Here is a 14,895-nt window from a genome sequence, read left to right on the forward strand (position 1 = left end):
GTGGGCTTCCCTGGTGGCGCAGTGGTTGAGAGTCCGCCTGCCGATACAGGGGACACGAGTTCGTGGCCCAGTCCGGGAAGATCCCATATGCCGCGGAGCGGCTGGGCCTGTGAGCCATGGCCGCTGAGCCTGCGTGTCCTGAGCCTGTGCTCCACAAAGGGAGAGGCCAGAACAGTGAGAGGCCCGTGTACTGCAAAAAAAAAAAAAAAAAAAAAAAGGAGGTTGTGCATTTTTCTGTAGTATATATTGATGAAATGTTTAGAAAAAGATTATCAAATAAATGTTACCATGTCATTCCACATTGGCACGTATTTATTTATATACATGTGTATCCACACAAAATGAATGAAAAACACCAAAATATTCATAGTTGTTATCACTCTACCTCACAGGGTTATGGATAATTCAAAAGATTTCTTCTTTCACTTTGATATTTTCTTCTGAATTTTGTGCAATACATGTTATTTTAATAAAAAATAAAACATTTCAGGAAATAAGTAATCATAGAGAAAGGTCTTGAAAGATCAGTCCAACTAGTAGTTACTTCTTTGTATAGATGAGGTCTTAGGAAAAGTTTACATTTGGTAGGTTTTTAAAAGACCCATGTTTTCTCACTTGGGTGATAAATGAAGACGATTCATGTTCAATATTCTTGCACATTGAGTGTAAAACTGAAAAAGTTGGATCTGTCGGGTCCTCCAAGGCTGGAAGCTGCTTAAAGGAGTTTCTGTCCATTGGCGCCAAGCTGCCCCGGGCACTATGCATCTCATGCCAGGTAAGCAGAGATGGAGGAGCTGAGGCTCCAGGGTGTGGGGACCCGAGGGAGGGACAGGGCACCTCAAGTTCTGACATCAAAGCCCAGGGGAACCTCGTGCCTCATAGGGCCAGGCAGATCTGAAACCTAAGGGGCGAGACAATCCACAGCTGCTGATTTAGCATACAGGTAGCTCTACCCCCAAGCCAAGTGTTCTCTGTTTAAGATGAGAATGTTAACGTGCGGGCATCACAGTTTCAAGGGACACATCTGAATATGTGTGTGTATTTATATTTTTACATATAAAAAATATATATATAATGTATATTTTCTAGAAAGTGCAAGCAAATTTCTAAAGGCAGGAAAAAAAGTGTTTCCAGGCAGCCTCTCCAGTCCTGGCAAGCATGGTACAGCCTTCCGTGGGGCACACGCTCCTCGCTGAGGGCCTGTGGGTGCCCCGCGGGGTGAGTCCTGCATTAGGTCCGGGTTTGGACCGGCCTTGTGTGCTCTTGGACAGTTCCTGAGCTGCGATGACAAGGATGCCAAGGGAAGGCGTCTTGAGCCGCCCTCGCTGGGACCCTGCCTGCATCCTTGGGCTCGCAGCTGGGACTCAGGGTCTCCACACCTGAAAGAAAAAGGAAGAAGAGTCGTATAACTTGGCAAGGTTTTTGTGAGCCTTCCATGCACTAATTCATGAGAAGTGCTGAGCCCTCACAGATGAGTAAAATGGAGAAAACTTTGCCAGAAATCCCAGCCCTGTGGTTGCTTAACCGCCAGTTGCTAAGAGCAGGGAGGGCCAAGCACCTGGCGCCCACACCTCCGGGCTTGTCCCCGCCGTGTCCCAGCCCACATCTCTCCTTGAAGCTCACCTGCAGGTCTTAGCATTTACTCCACCAGCTTTTCTCCTCCTTCTTGGTGTCACCCCCTCCTCCTGGGCAGGTTTCATGGGAAGGTCAGGATCTAAGATGATGGAAAGGGCTTTGATGGTCCCATGTGGCCTTCACTCCACCTGGCAGGCAGCACAGCAGACGGAGCTGGGGGAGACAGCAGGAGCCCCCTCTTCTTCCACAGCCAGGGGAGCAGGCCAAGTGCATGGACCTTGGGGGCCACAGAAACCTAAGGACTCAGGACAAAACAGGCATAAAAAGAATGGGGAGGAATTGTGTGAAAATGGCTAAGCCACGTCAATCACTGCAAAACTGCCAGAAAAATTCTCATTTGATGAAAAAGCAGAGTAACTATTCCTTCTGTTCTGTACAGTGGGAAGGTGCATTTCACTCAACGGGACACAAAAATAAACTTTAAAGAAGGAAAAAGACACTGCACAGCATGAGCGAGCTGCTTCTGAAGGAGGCCCCTCCTGCTGCATCACACACAGGACCCGGAGAACTTGCGCTTCTGTAAAGCTCCTTTCAGGGTGCTCGTCCTGACTGAACTCCCACAGCACCCCAGCCTGTACCACCTCCCCACCCCCTTTCCAGCACTGAGCTCCAGGCCCAGCTTCACCAGTCAGCTCCCACTGGTACCAGTCAGTGTGCTTTAGGAAGGAGGTCTGAGGGCCCTCTGCAGAGAGCGTTTGTCTGGCTTTGAGATCAGAGCAATGCCAGCCTCATAATAAGAGTTGGGAAGTGTTCTACTTTCTGGAAACATTTGTGTAGAGTTGGTCTTATTTCTTCCTTAAATGGATGGAAGAATACAGCAGTGGAACCATGTAGGCCTAGAGTTTTCTGTATGTAATAAGACATTCCTTCTCTTTTAAGAGGCTTTTATATCCTTCTGGGTATTCATCCACTTACTTAAACAGTGATTGAACTAGAACTGCTACATGCTTTGGGCCATATTGAAGGTCTCCAACCCAACTGAAGTGACATGGGCTGAACTTCTGAGGCACCTTAAAAAGCTCACTGGTCTCTAGATTGTTTGTGAGCTATTTTTGTTATGTAGTCTTACAACAGACACGAGGATTGGCTGAAAACAGCTATAATTCAGCACTCTATAACAGTTTAAAACCCAGATACCTGGCCAAGAAGCATATGAAAAGATGCTCAACATCACTAATCACTAGGTAAATAAAAATCTAAGCCATAATAAGATATCACTTTAATAGTGGGTGACCACTATTAAAACAAAACAAAATGAACGTGGGCTGTGGATCATTTGGGCATGCTCCCTCTACCTTTCTCTAGCTCACTGGTATCTCCCAGAGAAGAGCTTATACGCTCGTCTGGAGTCCCAGTTTTTGCAGCTGCTGCCCAGGGGACACCTCCAGATAGCCTGGCTCTGGTGGCCAGTGGGGCTTACACTTGCAGTCCCACAGGGCTGTATACATTGCATTCTTTTAAAAGCTGCTGCCTGAGGGTCTGGCTTCCAGTCAGCCTGAATCCAGGTGCTGAGACCCTCCCCTTTGGGACATGGCAGGTCTTGGCACACGCCTTTTACTGGGAGCAAGTAAAAATATCATAGGCTGTTTGAGCTGCATGTAAATCAATGAATTGAGAACACACCCTCACGCCTTATACAAAAATAAACTCAACATAGCTTAAAGACTTAAATATAAGACATGACACCGTAAAACTCCTAGAAGAAAACATAGGCAAAACATTCTCTTACATAAGTTGTACCAATGTTTTCTTAGGTCAGTCTGCCGACCCAATAGGAATAAAAGCAAAAATAAACAAATGGGACCTAATCAAACTTACAAGCTTTTGTACAGCAAAGGAAACCATAAGCAAAATGAAAAGACAACCTACAGACTGGGAGAAAATATTTGCAAATGATGCGACTGACAAAGTATTAATTTCCAAGGTACACAAACAGCTCATACAATTCAACAACAACACAACAACAACAAACAACCCAATCAAAAAATGGACAGAAGGGCTTCCCTGGTTGCGCAGTGGTTGAGAATCCTCCTGCCAATGCAGGGGACACGGGTTCGAGCCCTGGTCTGGGAAGATCCCACATGCTGTGGAGCAACCAAGCCCATGAGCCACAACTACTGAGCCCACGTGCTGCAACTACTGAAGCCTGCGCGCCTAGAGCCCGTGCTCCACAACAAGAGAAGCCACCGCAATGAGAAGCCCGTGCACTGCAACGAAGAGTAGCCCCGCTTGCCACAACTAGAGAAAGCTTGTGTGCAGCAACAAAGACCCAATGCAGCCAAAAATAAATAAATAAATAAATATAAAAAAAGAAAAGAAAACCCTCCTTTATTAAATAAAAAACAAACCACACAAAAAATTTCATTTACTTAGTTCTTGCCTGTGCATTTTCTAGGCAGGCATTTAAAAAAAAAAAAAAACAACAACAATGGGCAGAAGACCTAAATAGACATTTCTCCAAAGAAGACATACAAATGGCCAACAGGCACATGAAAAGGTACCCAACATTGCTAATTATTAGAGAAATGTAAATCAAAACTACAATGAGTTGCCACCTCACACTGGTCAGAATGGCCATCATTAAAAAATCTACAGGGGCTTCCCCGGTGGCACAGTGGTTAAGAATCTGCCTGCCAACGCAGGGGACACAGATTCAAGCCCTGGTCTGGGAAGATCCCACATGCTGCGGAGCAACTAAGCCTGTGTGCCACAACTACTGAGCCTGTGAGCCACAACTACTAAGCCTATGTGCCACGACTACTGAAGCCTGTGTGCCTAGAGTCCATGCTCTGCAACAAGCCACCATGAGAAGCCCGTGCACCGCAACAAAGAGCAGTCCCCTCTTGCCGCAACTAGAGAAAGCCTGCGCATAGCAATGAAGACACAATGCAGCCAAAAATAAAAATAAATAAATAAGTAAAAAAAAAAATCTACAAATAACAAATGCTGGAGAGGCTGTGGAGAAAAGGGAACACTCCTGCATTGTTGGTGGGAATGTATATTGGTGTAGGCACTGTGGAAAACAGTATGGAGAACAGTATGGAGGTACCTCAAAAAGCTAAAAATAGAGTTGCCATATGATCCAACAATCCCACTTCTGGACAAATATCTGGACAAAACTATAATTCAAAAAGATACATGCACCCCAAAGTTCATAGCAGCACTATTTACAATAGGCAAGACACGGAACCAACCTAAATGTCCATTGACAGATGAATGGATAAAGAAGATGTGGTACATACATACAATGGACTACTCCTCAGCCATAAAAAAGAATGAAATAACGCTATTTGCAGCAACATGGATAGACCTAGGGATTATCATACTAGGTGAAGTAGGTCAGAAAGAGAAAGACAAATACCATATGATATCACTTATATGTGGTATGACATGATATCACTTTTATGTGGTATGACACATATAATGACACAAACGAACTTATCTACGAAACAGAAACAGACATACAGACGTAGAGAACAGACTTGTGGTTGCCAAGGGGGAGGGGTGTGGGGGGAGGGATTGTTTGGGAGTTTGGGATTAGCAGATGCAAACTATTATATATAAAATGGATAAACAACAAGGTCCTACTGTAGAGCACAGGGAACTATATTCAATATCCTGTGATAAACCATAATAGAAAAGAATATGAAAAAGAATGTATATATATGTATAACTGAAACACTTTGCTGTACAGCAGAAATTAATTTACACATTGTAAGTCAACTATACTTGAATAAAAAAAATAATAAGCTGTTTGGACAAGCACAAGATTTGAGAGACAACCAAGAGCTGGGGCAGGGTTGAATGACAAATTTCACCTCCAGCACGAGGCTGCTCCTTCAAGACTGGGAGAGGTAGTTGTTTTACCTACTGTATAGAAACCAACACAGAAAGTCAAGCAAAATGAAGAAACAGAGGAATATGTTCCAAATGAAAAAATAAGATAAAATCTCAGAAGAAACTTAATGAAACGGAGATAAGTAATTTACCTGATAAAAAGTTAAAACTAATGGTCATAAAGATGCTTACTGAAATGAAGAGAAGAATAGATGAACACAGTGAAAATTTCAACAGAGAGATAGAAAATATAAGAAAGTATCAAACAGAAGTAACAGAGCTGAAGAATATAATAACTGAAAAATACACTTAAGGGTTCAACAGCAGACAAGATGAAGCAGTAGAAAGAATCAGTGAACATGAAGACAAGGCAGTGAAACTCAACAGAGCAGCAAACAGAAGGAGAAAAATAACTTGTTACATACAAGGGAACCCCCATAAGACTCTCAGCAGATTCTTCAGCAGAAAAAAACTTTTCAGGCCAGGAGGGAGTGTCATGATATATTCAAAGAGCTGAAAGGGGAAAAAACTTGCAACCAAGAATACTCCACCTGACAAAGTTATCATTCAGAATTGAAGGATAAAGAGTTTTCCAGAAAGCAAAAGCTCAAGGAGTTCATCACCATTAAACTAGCCTTAAAAGAAATGTTAAAGGGGCTTCTTTAAGCTGGAAAGAAAGCTGTAAGACATTGAGGAAATTGAGAAAACAATCTCATTTACAATTGCACCAAAAAGAATAAAATACCTAGGAATAAATTCAACCTAGGAGGTCAAAGACGTACATACTGAAAACTATAAGACATTCAGAAAAGAAATTGAAGAAGACACAGCTAAATGGAAAAATATTCTATGCTCATGGATTAGAAGAATTAATATTGTTAAAATATCCATACTACCCAAAGCAATCCACAGATTAAAAGCAATCCCTACAAAAATTCCAATGGCATTTTTCACAGAAATAGAACAAACAATCCTAAAATTTGTATGGAACCACAAAAGAGCCTGAAGAGCCAAGCAATCTTGAGAAAGAAAAATAAAGCTGGAGGCATCATGCCCCCTGATTTGCCTATCTGGGATAAATCCCACTTGGTCATAATGTATAACTCTTTACACATTGTTGGATTTGATTTGCTATTATTTGTTAAGGATTTTTGCATCTATGCTTATGATAAATATTAGTCTGTTGTTTTTCTTTCTTGTAATGTCTTTGTCTGGTTTGGGTATTAGGGAAATGCTGGCCTTACAGAATGAGTTAAGAAGTGTTCTCTCTTCTTCTATTTTCTGGAAGAGATTGTAAAGAATTTGTATACTTTCTTCCTTAAGCGTTTGGTAGAATTCACCAGTGAACCCATGTGGGCCTGGTGCTTTCTGTTTTAGAAGGTTATTAGTTATTGATTCAATTCATTATAATAGACAAAGGTCTATTCAGATCATCTATTTCTTCTTGTGAGTTTTTATAGAGATTTACTTTTTAAACATTACTTTTAATTTCTAAAAGTTAATATATACTCATAAAAAATGTGGAAAACAAAACAAGATTGAATCACAATTATCCATTACTTTCCAACTCAGAAGAATTTTTTAATATTTTTGAATATTTCCTCCCAGAATGTTTGTGTGCATATATTTTAAAAACATAATTGAATTACTTTATTTATAATATTTTATGCTTCCTTTAAATGTAACATTCTATTACCAGCATAGTTTTAGTCATTAAGACCTTTTGTTAAAAAATAAATTTATTTATTTATTTATTAATTATTGGCTGCGCTGGGTCTTGGTTGCTGTGCGCAGGCTTTCTCTAGTTGCAGCGAGCAGGAGCTACTCTTCGTTTCGGTGCGCGGGCTTCTCATTGTGGTGGCTTCTCTGGTTGCGGAGCACGGGCTCTAGGCGTGCAGGCTTCAGTAGCTGTGGCACACAGGCTTCAGCAGTTGTGGCACACGGGCTTTAGCAGTTGTGGCGCACGGGCTTAGTTGCTCCATGGCATGTGGAATCTTCCTGGACCAGGGCTCGAAACGATGTCCCCTACATTGGCAGGCGGATTCTTAAACACTGCACCACCAGGTAAGCCCCATTAAGAACTCTTAATAAACATTTTCCAAATAGAAATGTTAACTTACATAACATCCCTGTGTTTCAGTTTTCTCATCTGTAAAATAGGTTCAATAATATACACATCTCATAGGATGGTTGTGAAAAATAAATGAGATAATGCATGCAAACGTGTAAAGTGCCTAGCATGTAGATTGTTAAAAATGGCCATAAATTCCTCCATCCTACGTGCATGCCCTTTTGTAGTGTGTCTTAGCTATAACTGACCAGGAAGTAAAGTCTACTTCTCCACTTCCTTGATTCTTGGCATGGCTTTGTGACTTGCTTTGGCCAACCGAATGTGGCCAAAGTGAAGTTGTGTAGCTAATGAGCCAAGTGCTTACTATGCCTTGCAGCTTCTGGTCTGACTCTACTGGAACCCTGAGACCACGATGTGAAAGACACATGGCCCAGACAACAGCCATAGCCATCAGCTAGATAGGGAGGTGAAGTACCTTAGCCCACCTAACCCCCTTCCTCCAAGCTGAGCTCTCAGATAACCACAATTACATGAGGGAAACCAGGCGAGACCGGAACTGCCTAGCTGAGACCAGCCCAAATAAAATGGTTGTTACTTTAGCTTCTAGGTTTTCAGGTGGTTGTTACACAGCAATAAAAAGATAACTGATACAGTGATGATTAAATACTATTATTATTACTGCCATATAAATCTAAAAGGTGAGACTATGATACTGGGATACTTATCTAAGCACTTTAAAATGTCTTTAAGCATTCAACACATATTTTACTGTCTCATATATATAAAGCAGAATCTTAATATTCAGGCCATGGTGGACATCAATACCACAAAGAAATCTATTCACATACATTTCCTAATCCCAAAGAACTAACAAATAAATTACTGGAGATCTTTCTTCATGTGTAACCTTTTTTTTTTTTTTTTTAATATTTTTTGGGGACTTCCCCGGTGGCCCAGTGGTTAAGACTCCATGCTCCCAATGCAGGAGGCCCAGGTTTGATCCCTGGTCAGGGAACTAGATCCTGCATACCACAATTAAAAGATCCTGCATGCCTCAACTAAGACCCAGCATAGCCAAATAAATAAAAGAATAAATAAATATTAAAAAACCCCACCATTTCCCACATGAAAATAAAAAATAAAAATATTTTTAAAATTTTATTTTATTTTTCTTGGCTGTTCCGCTTCCCAGGCATGAAGATCCCAACCAGGGATTGATCACACGCCCTGTGCAGTGGAAGCGTGAAGTCTTAACCACTGGACCATCTTAATCCCAAGATTAGTACATCTTTATTTGAATGTGCAGGGTAGTGAATTGCCAGAAATGTATAATTAAGTAATTATGACAGCAATGCTATTTTTTTCATGAAGTTTTCATGAAATCATTTACCCTTGGGCAATAGAGGGAGTTGACGGGAAATTAGCCTCTTATTTTGTCCCTCTTGCCTCACTGCAAAACGAAACAGAATCTACAAGATGATGATGGTGATTACAATGGCTCACATTTGTTGAGTGCTTAGTATATATAGCAGACACTATGCCAACTATTTTAGATGCATTTATTCCTCATAACAGGTTATTTGGTATTCTGTTATCCTAATATGGATCAGGAATCTGAGTTGGAGCAGTTAAGTGATTCAAGATTAACCAACTAGCAACTGACTGAGCTGAAGTTGAAACTTAAGATCTATCTAACTTCAGAGCCTAAGCTTTTTAAGCATTAATTAAGCTTTTTAGTTGCCTTCCACAACTTGCTTCTGGTAAATACACTGTTGACACTCTGCAGACTCTTGAGGAATAGCATATCTGTTTAAAAATCACTTTCAGGGGGCTTCCCTGGTGGCGCAGTTGTTAATAATCCGCCTGCTAATGCCAGGAACAAGGGTTTGAGCCCTGGTCCTGGAAGATCCCACATGCCGTGGAGCAACTAAGCCCATGCGCCACAACCACTGAGCCTGTGCTCTAGAGCCTGCGAGCCACAACTACTGAGCCTGCCTGCCACAACTACTGAAGCCCGCGCACCTAGAGCCCGTGCTCCTCAACAAGAGAAGCCACCGCAATGAGGGGTCCATGTACCGCAATGAAGAGTAGCCCCTGCTCGCCGCAACTAGAGAAAACCCACGTGCAGCAATGAAGACCCAACACAGCCAGAAATAAATAAAATAAAATTTATATAAAAAATAATTTTCAATATAATCACTTAAATGCTTAAAACGGGGGTCACTTAAAAAAGTGAGAGATATTTCAACTCTCTGAAAAGCAAATGTGACCCGTCATTCTGTTCCATTGGCTTAAAATGTACTGTAAATGAGATGGTTCTGAGAACCAGGGAAGGGTTTAAAAAATGGACTCCCAAATCCCATACCTCAGAGTGTGTTGTAGTGGGAGTAGCCTTTAAAAAACGCTACCAACCGCCCCTAGCTGTAACGCGAAGAATGACTAGAGATGACACAGCAAGACCACTTAGGGACATCAGGACTGGTTCACGGCAGCACTGCTTGTAGTGCTAATGCCAAGCAGGCACGTATGCTCATTTGTAAAAAATACACTTTTTAGGGGAATATAAAACAACCTATCTTCTAAGTAATAATTATACTGCCTCTAGGCTTAATTCTTCTAGGAATGGTTATGGAAATGCATATATTTTTTTCTACTCTTGGTAACAAGCAGATGCTTTTCTGAGAGTGTTTACATACACCTTTTTCTGAAATAGAAACCCATAAATAAATATTGTGCTTATAAATGCCATACACCTGGTCTCCCACAGATGTACATGAAGGAAAAATTTGAGAAGTTTAATAACGCCCCCAGAGAGGTTCAAATTTACAATCCACAACTTTTATCAAGAGTCAGAAAATTCTATAAAAAATATATTCTATTAAATCTTTTCCAGAAACATGTTTTGTACATATTCATGAATGCCTATTTTCCTGCCACCAGAAGCTGTCCTTAACCTCAGCATCAGAAATAGCCATGGAGCTATAGTCACTGATTAAGGAGTATTCTGTAAAACTTCACATTACATATTTCTGATTTTAATTAGGATAATTTACCTTTCTCTCAATTTGAAATGCCGGAATATGTAAAAGAAAGAGGGAGAAAAGGAAAAGTGAAGAAAGCTTGATGACCTATTTTCACATACCTCAAATGTTCACTCTTTAAAAAAGTTTTGTGGTAAAATATATATAACATAAAATGTATGATTTTAACTATTTTTAGGTGTACAATTCAGTAACAGTAAGTATATTCATAATGTTGGGCAACCATCACCACTGTCCTTTTCCAGAAATTTTCATTGTCCCAAACAGAAACTCTGTACCCACTAAATAATAACTCCTCAGTCCCATCTCCTGCCAGGCCCAGGTAACCTCTATTCTACTTTTTGTACCTATGAAGTTGTCAATTATAGGTGCCTCATATAAATGGAATCATACAATATTTGCTCCTCTGTGTCTGGATTATTTCACTTGGCATAATGTTTTCAAGGTTCATCACTATGGTGGCAAGTACCAGTATTTACTTCCTTTTTTAAAAAAATTTATTTATTTTTTGCTGTGTTGGGTCTTCGTTGCTGCACGCAGGCTTTCTCTAGTTGCGGAGAACGAGGGCTACTCTTCATTTTGGTGTGCGGGATTCTCACTTGCAGTGGCTTCTTTTGTTGCAAAGCACAGGCTCTAGGCACACGGGCTTCAGTAGTTGTGGTGTGTGGGCTCAGTACTTGTGGCACATGGGCTTAGTTACTCTGAGGCATGTGGGATCTTCCCGGACCAGGGATCGAACCCGTGTCCCCTGCATCGGCAGGCGGATTGTTAACCACTGTGCCACCAGGGAAGTCCACTTCATTCCTTTTTGAGGCTGCATAATATTCCATAGTATTCATAACCATTCATCTGTTGACACTTAGTTATTTCCACTTTTTGACTATTGTGAACAATGCTGCTATGAACATTGGTGTTCAAATAGCTGTTTCAGTCCCTGCTTTCAATTCTTTTCAGTATATACCTGGAAGTGTAATACTCATTTGAGTAAATTCTAAAGAAAAGGAGAATGGATGCATATACTTAAATATTAAAACGTGTGTTCAGAGCTGGACCTAGAAGGCCAAGTGAGGTGGATTAAGGGATGCCTGAAAAACTACCTTAACTGTTTTATGATAAAACTATAGTTCCACTGACTCAAGGTACTGGGAAATTCTGTTTTGATGAGAGCTTATTATTTGGAAAGGTTCAAAATGAGAGCTTCTATCTAAGAAACTAAACCTCCCCAATATCACCAATAAAAGGTTGTGAGGTTCTTCATTTTCAGTTTCAGTGTTTTCCCTTTAACTGATTGACTAGAGTGCCCTCATGTGTCTGTATTTTTATACTACGGTGGTTTTGAAAAAGATTTAATATTGGAATCAGAACTGGGGAGGAAATTTAAGTATCATGCTTTAAAAAGTTGAATGCATGCAAGGTCCCATCCCTAACCAACTTAAAAAAAATTTTGTTTTTACAGTGATGTAAATCACATGCATAAAAGACGATCTAAAATGTATAGCTACAATGTGAAGAATGAAAAACCACGCCGCTTTTAGTGAGAAAGAGTACATTACTAGTGCCTTAGAAACTCCCTGGATGCCCTTCAAAATTGCATGAAGTTTACTCTCAGAGGTAACACTGTCCTGAATTCAGTGTTTTCATCCCCTTGCTTCTCGTTATAGTTTTAACACTTGTGTTTGCTTCCCTATATAGTATTTTTTTTTGGGGGGGTGCATTCCTATTTTTGAACTTTTCATAAATTGAATCTTATTGTGTTTTCTGTGACTTGCTTTTTTTATACTACCTTTTCAAAAAGCATGTTGATTCATTCGTTCACTTTCAAGTCTTTATGGTACTCCACTTTATAAACAGTCTTCATAGACATTCAGATTGTTTCTAGTTATTATGAATAAAGATGTTAGAACATTATTCAACATGGTGCCTGGTGCTCATGTGTAACAGTTCCCCTACAGTATACTAATAGGAGTGCAATAGATGAGTCTTAAGGGGTGCACATATCTAGTCTTTCTAGGTAATGCTGGTTTTTCCAAAGTGGATGAGAGTAGCCCATAATAATTCCCTTTCCTCCAAATCCTTGCCAGCACTTGGTCATTGGACTTTTACATTCCCGCCAATCTAGTAGAGTGAAATGTTATCTCATTGTGGTTTAAATGTGCATTATGATTATTCATGAGGTTGGGCATCTTTTCCATGTTTCCATGTAATCTGTGTTTTCTCTCCTATGAAATGCCTATCATGTTTTTTCCCACTTTTCTATTGGATTGTCTTTTCCTTACTGATTCATAGGCATTCGTTTTTTCTTTAAGGTGCTATTTTTAAAAAATAGCAAGAAATAACATTCATGGAGAAGAGTATGCACAACACGAAAGCACTGTTTATAAAGAATACTTTTAAATCAAACAACTGAGTAACCACCACCTAGGTCAAAAAATAGAATGTTCTCAACACTCCAGAAGCACCTCCTCTGACCCTCCCTGATCACAGTCCCCTCCTTTGCTCGGAGGTAACTACCATTCTGACTTTTGTAGTAATTACTTCATTGCTTTTCTCTTTATAATTACATCACCTGGAAATGCACCCTGAACAGCATAGTTTAGTACTGCCTACTTCTGGATGTTAAAATGGATTCCCACAGTAAATATTCCTTTGTCTTTGGCTTCGTATACCCAGAACTATGTTTGCGAATTTCATGCTGTTTTGTGTAGCTACTGGTTGCCCAAAAAGTTCCTTCGTTTTTAAGCAAAAATAAAAGACACATTTTTCATTTTCACCAAGAACTTTATTGAACAACCTATTCACCCTTTTGTTCCACTACCTTCTGCCATTTTTCAGGCAACTTCATAATTCCATCTTCCCAAAACTTTTTATCTTTTTGAGCAAAGAACTCTTCCGGCTGCCTTTCACAGTCTTCCAGGGAATTGAAATTTTTTCCATTAAGAGAATTTTGTAAAGACCAAAATAAATGGAAATCCGAAGGTGCAATCAATGTCTGGTGAAAACAGCGGATGAATCAGAACTTCCCAGCCAAGCCATAACAGTTTTTGCCTGGTCATCAAAGATACATGCAGCCTTGCATTATGCTGATGGAAGAGTATGCATTTTCTGTTGACTAATTCCAGGCGCTTTTCTTCGAGTGCTCCTTTCAGTTGGTCTAATTGGGAGCAGTAGTTGTTGAAATTGTTTGGTTTTTCTGTAAGGAGCTCATAATAGAGGACTCCCTTCCAATCCCACCATATACACAACATCACCTTCTTTGGATGAACTCCAGTGATGTTGGTGTGGTTGGAGGTGGTTCATTTCGCTTGCCCACAATCTCTTCCGTTCCACATTATTGTACATTACCTGCTTTTCATCGCCCGTCACAATTTGTTTTAAAAACGGAATGTTTTCGTTATCTTTAAGTAGAGAATCGCACGCGGAAATATGGTCAGTAATGTGTCTTTCGCTTAACTTATGTGGAACCCAAACATCAAAGCGATTCGCAAAACCCAGCTGGTGCAAAGGATTTTCAGCGCTTGATCTGGATATTTTGAGTATGCTGTCTATCTCCCACGTGGTATAACGTTGATTGTCCTCCATTAATGTCTCAATGTGATTGCTATCAACTTCAACTGGTCTAACCCGAGCGAGGAATTTTACAAACCATTTTTGACACGTTCGATCCGTCACAGCACCGTCTCCACACGCTGCACAAATCTTTTTGTGCGTTTCAGCTGCATTTTTACCTTTCTTGAACTAATAAAGCATGACATGCCGAAAACATTGCTTTTTTTCTTCCATCTTCAACAGTAAGATGGCTACACAAAAATTCACCAAGTTTTATAAGTCTTTTTTTAAATACACGCTGATATGATAGCTGTCACATACAATCTAACAAAACTTTCCAATGAAGTGAAAGACAACTAGGTACGGCTAGAGACAGCTTACCGGGAAAAACGAACGAACGTCTTGGCCACCGCAACAGTCCGTTCGTCCTGGTTGCCGTATGCCACCCACTGCTGCTGGGCAGTTGTGCTGCTGCACGGTCTACCACAATTCACTGAAGTATCGTCGCCTTAGACACGTGGGGGGGGTTCCAGACTTCGTCCTTTTTAACGACGCCGCCAGGAATATTCCTGTAGCGTCTCCGGCTGTCCTTGAGCCAGGTTTTCTCTAGAGCAAATCCCACAGAGCGGAACTGTTAGATCGCAAGTACACGCACCCTTCACGACCCTCAACCGCCCAGCGTGGGCGCGCGGCCTACGCCGCCGCCAGCGTCAGAGCGTCCCCGCGGCCCACCCACGGCGCAGGGCAGCGCGTCCGGTTTCCGCC

General features: G+C 40.9%; 1 long non-coding RNA gene across 2 annotated transcripts; it reads right to left on the bottom strand.

The window, feature by feature from the left end:
* Positions 1-310: 310 nt before the first annotated feature.
* Positions 311-14,732, bottom strand: LOC309974894. Of its 2 annotated transcripts, none has more exons than XR_014326929.1 (3): positions 14,512-14,732; positions 1,624-1,714; positions 311-1,379 (listed from the first exon to the last, which is right to left on the bottom strand). It is a non-coding gene; the product is annotated as an uncharacterized lncRNA (long non-coding RNA). The 2 variants fall into 2 exon arrangements; XR_014326930.1 differs by having other exon boundaries at positions 1,268-1,379; positions 1,624-1,852.
* Between the last annotated feature and the right edge of the window lie 163 nt (positions 14,733-14,895).

The sequence above is a fragment of the Leucopleurus acutus genome, assembly GCF_964270905.1.
Source record: "Leucopleurus acutus genome assembly, chromosome: 18".
Classification (NCBI taxonomy): domain Eukaryota; kingdom Metazoa; phylum Chordata; class Mammalia; order Artiodactyla; family Delphinidae; genus Leucopleurus; species Leucopleurus acutus.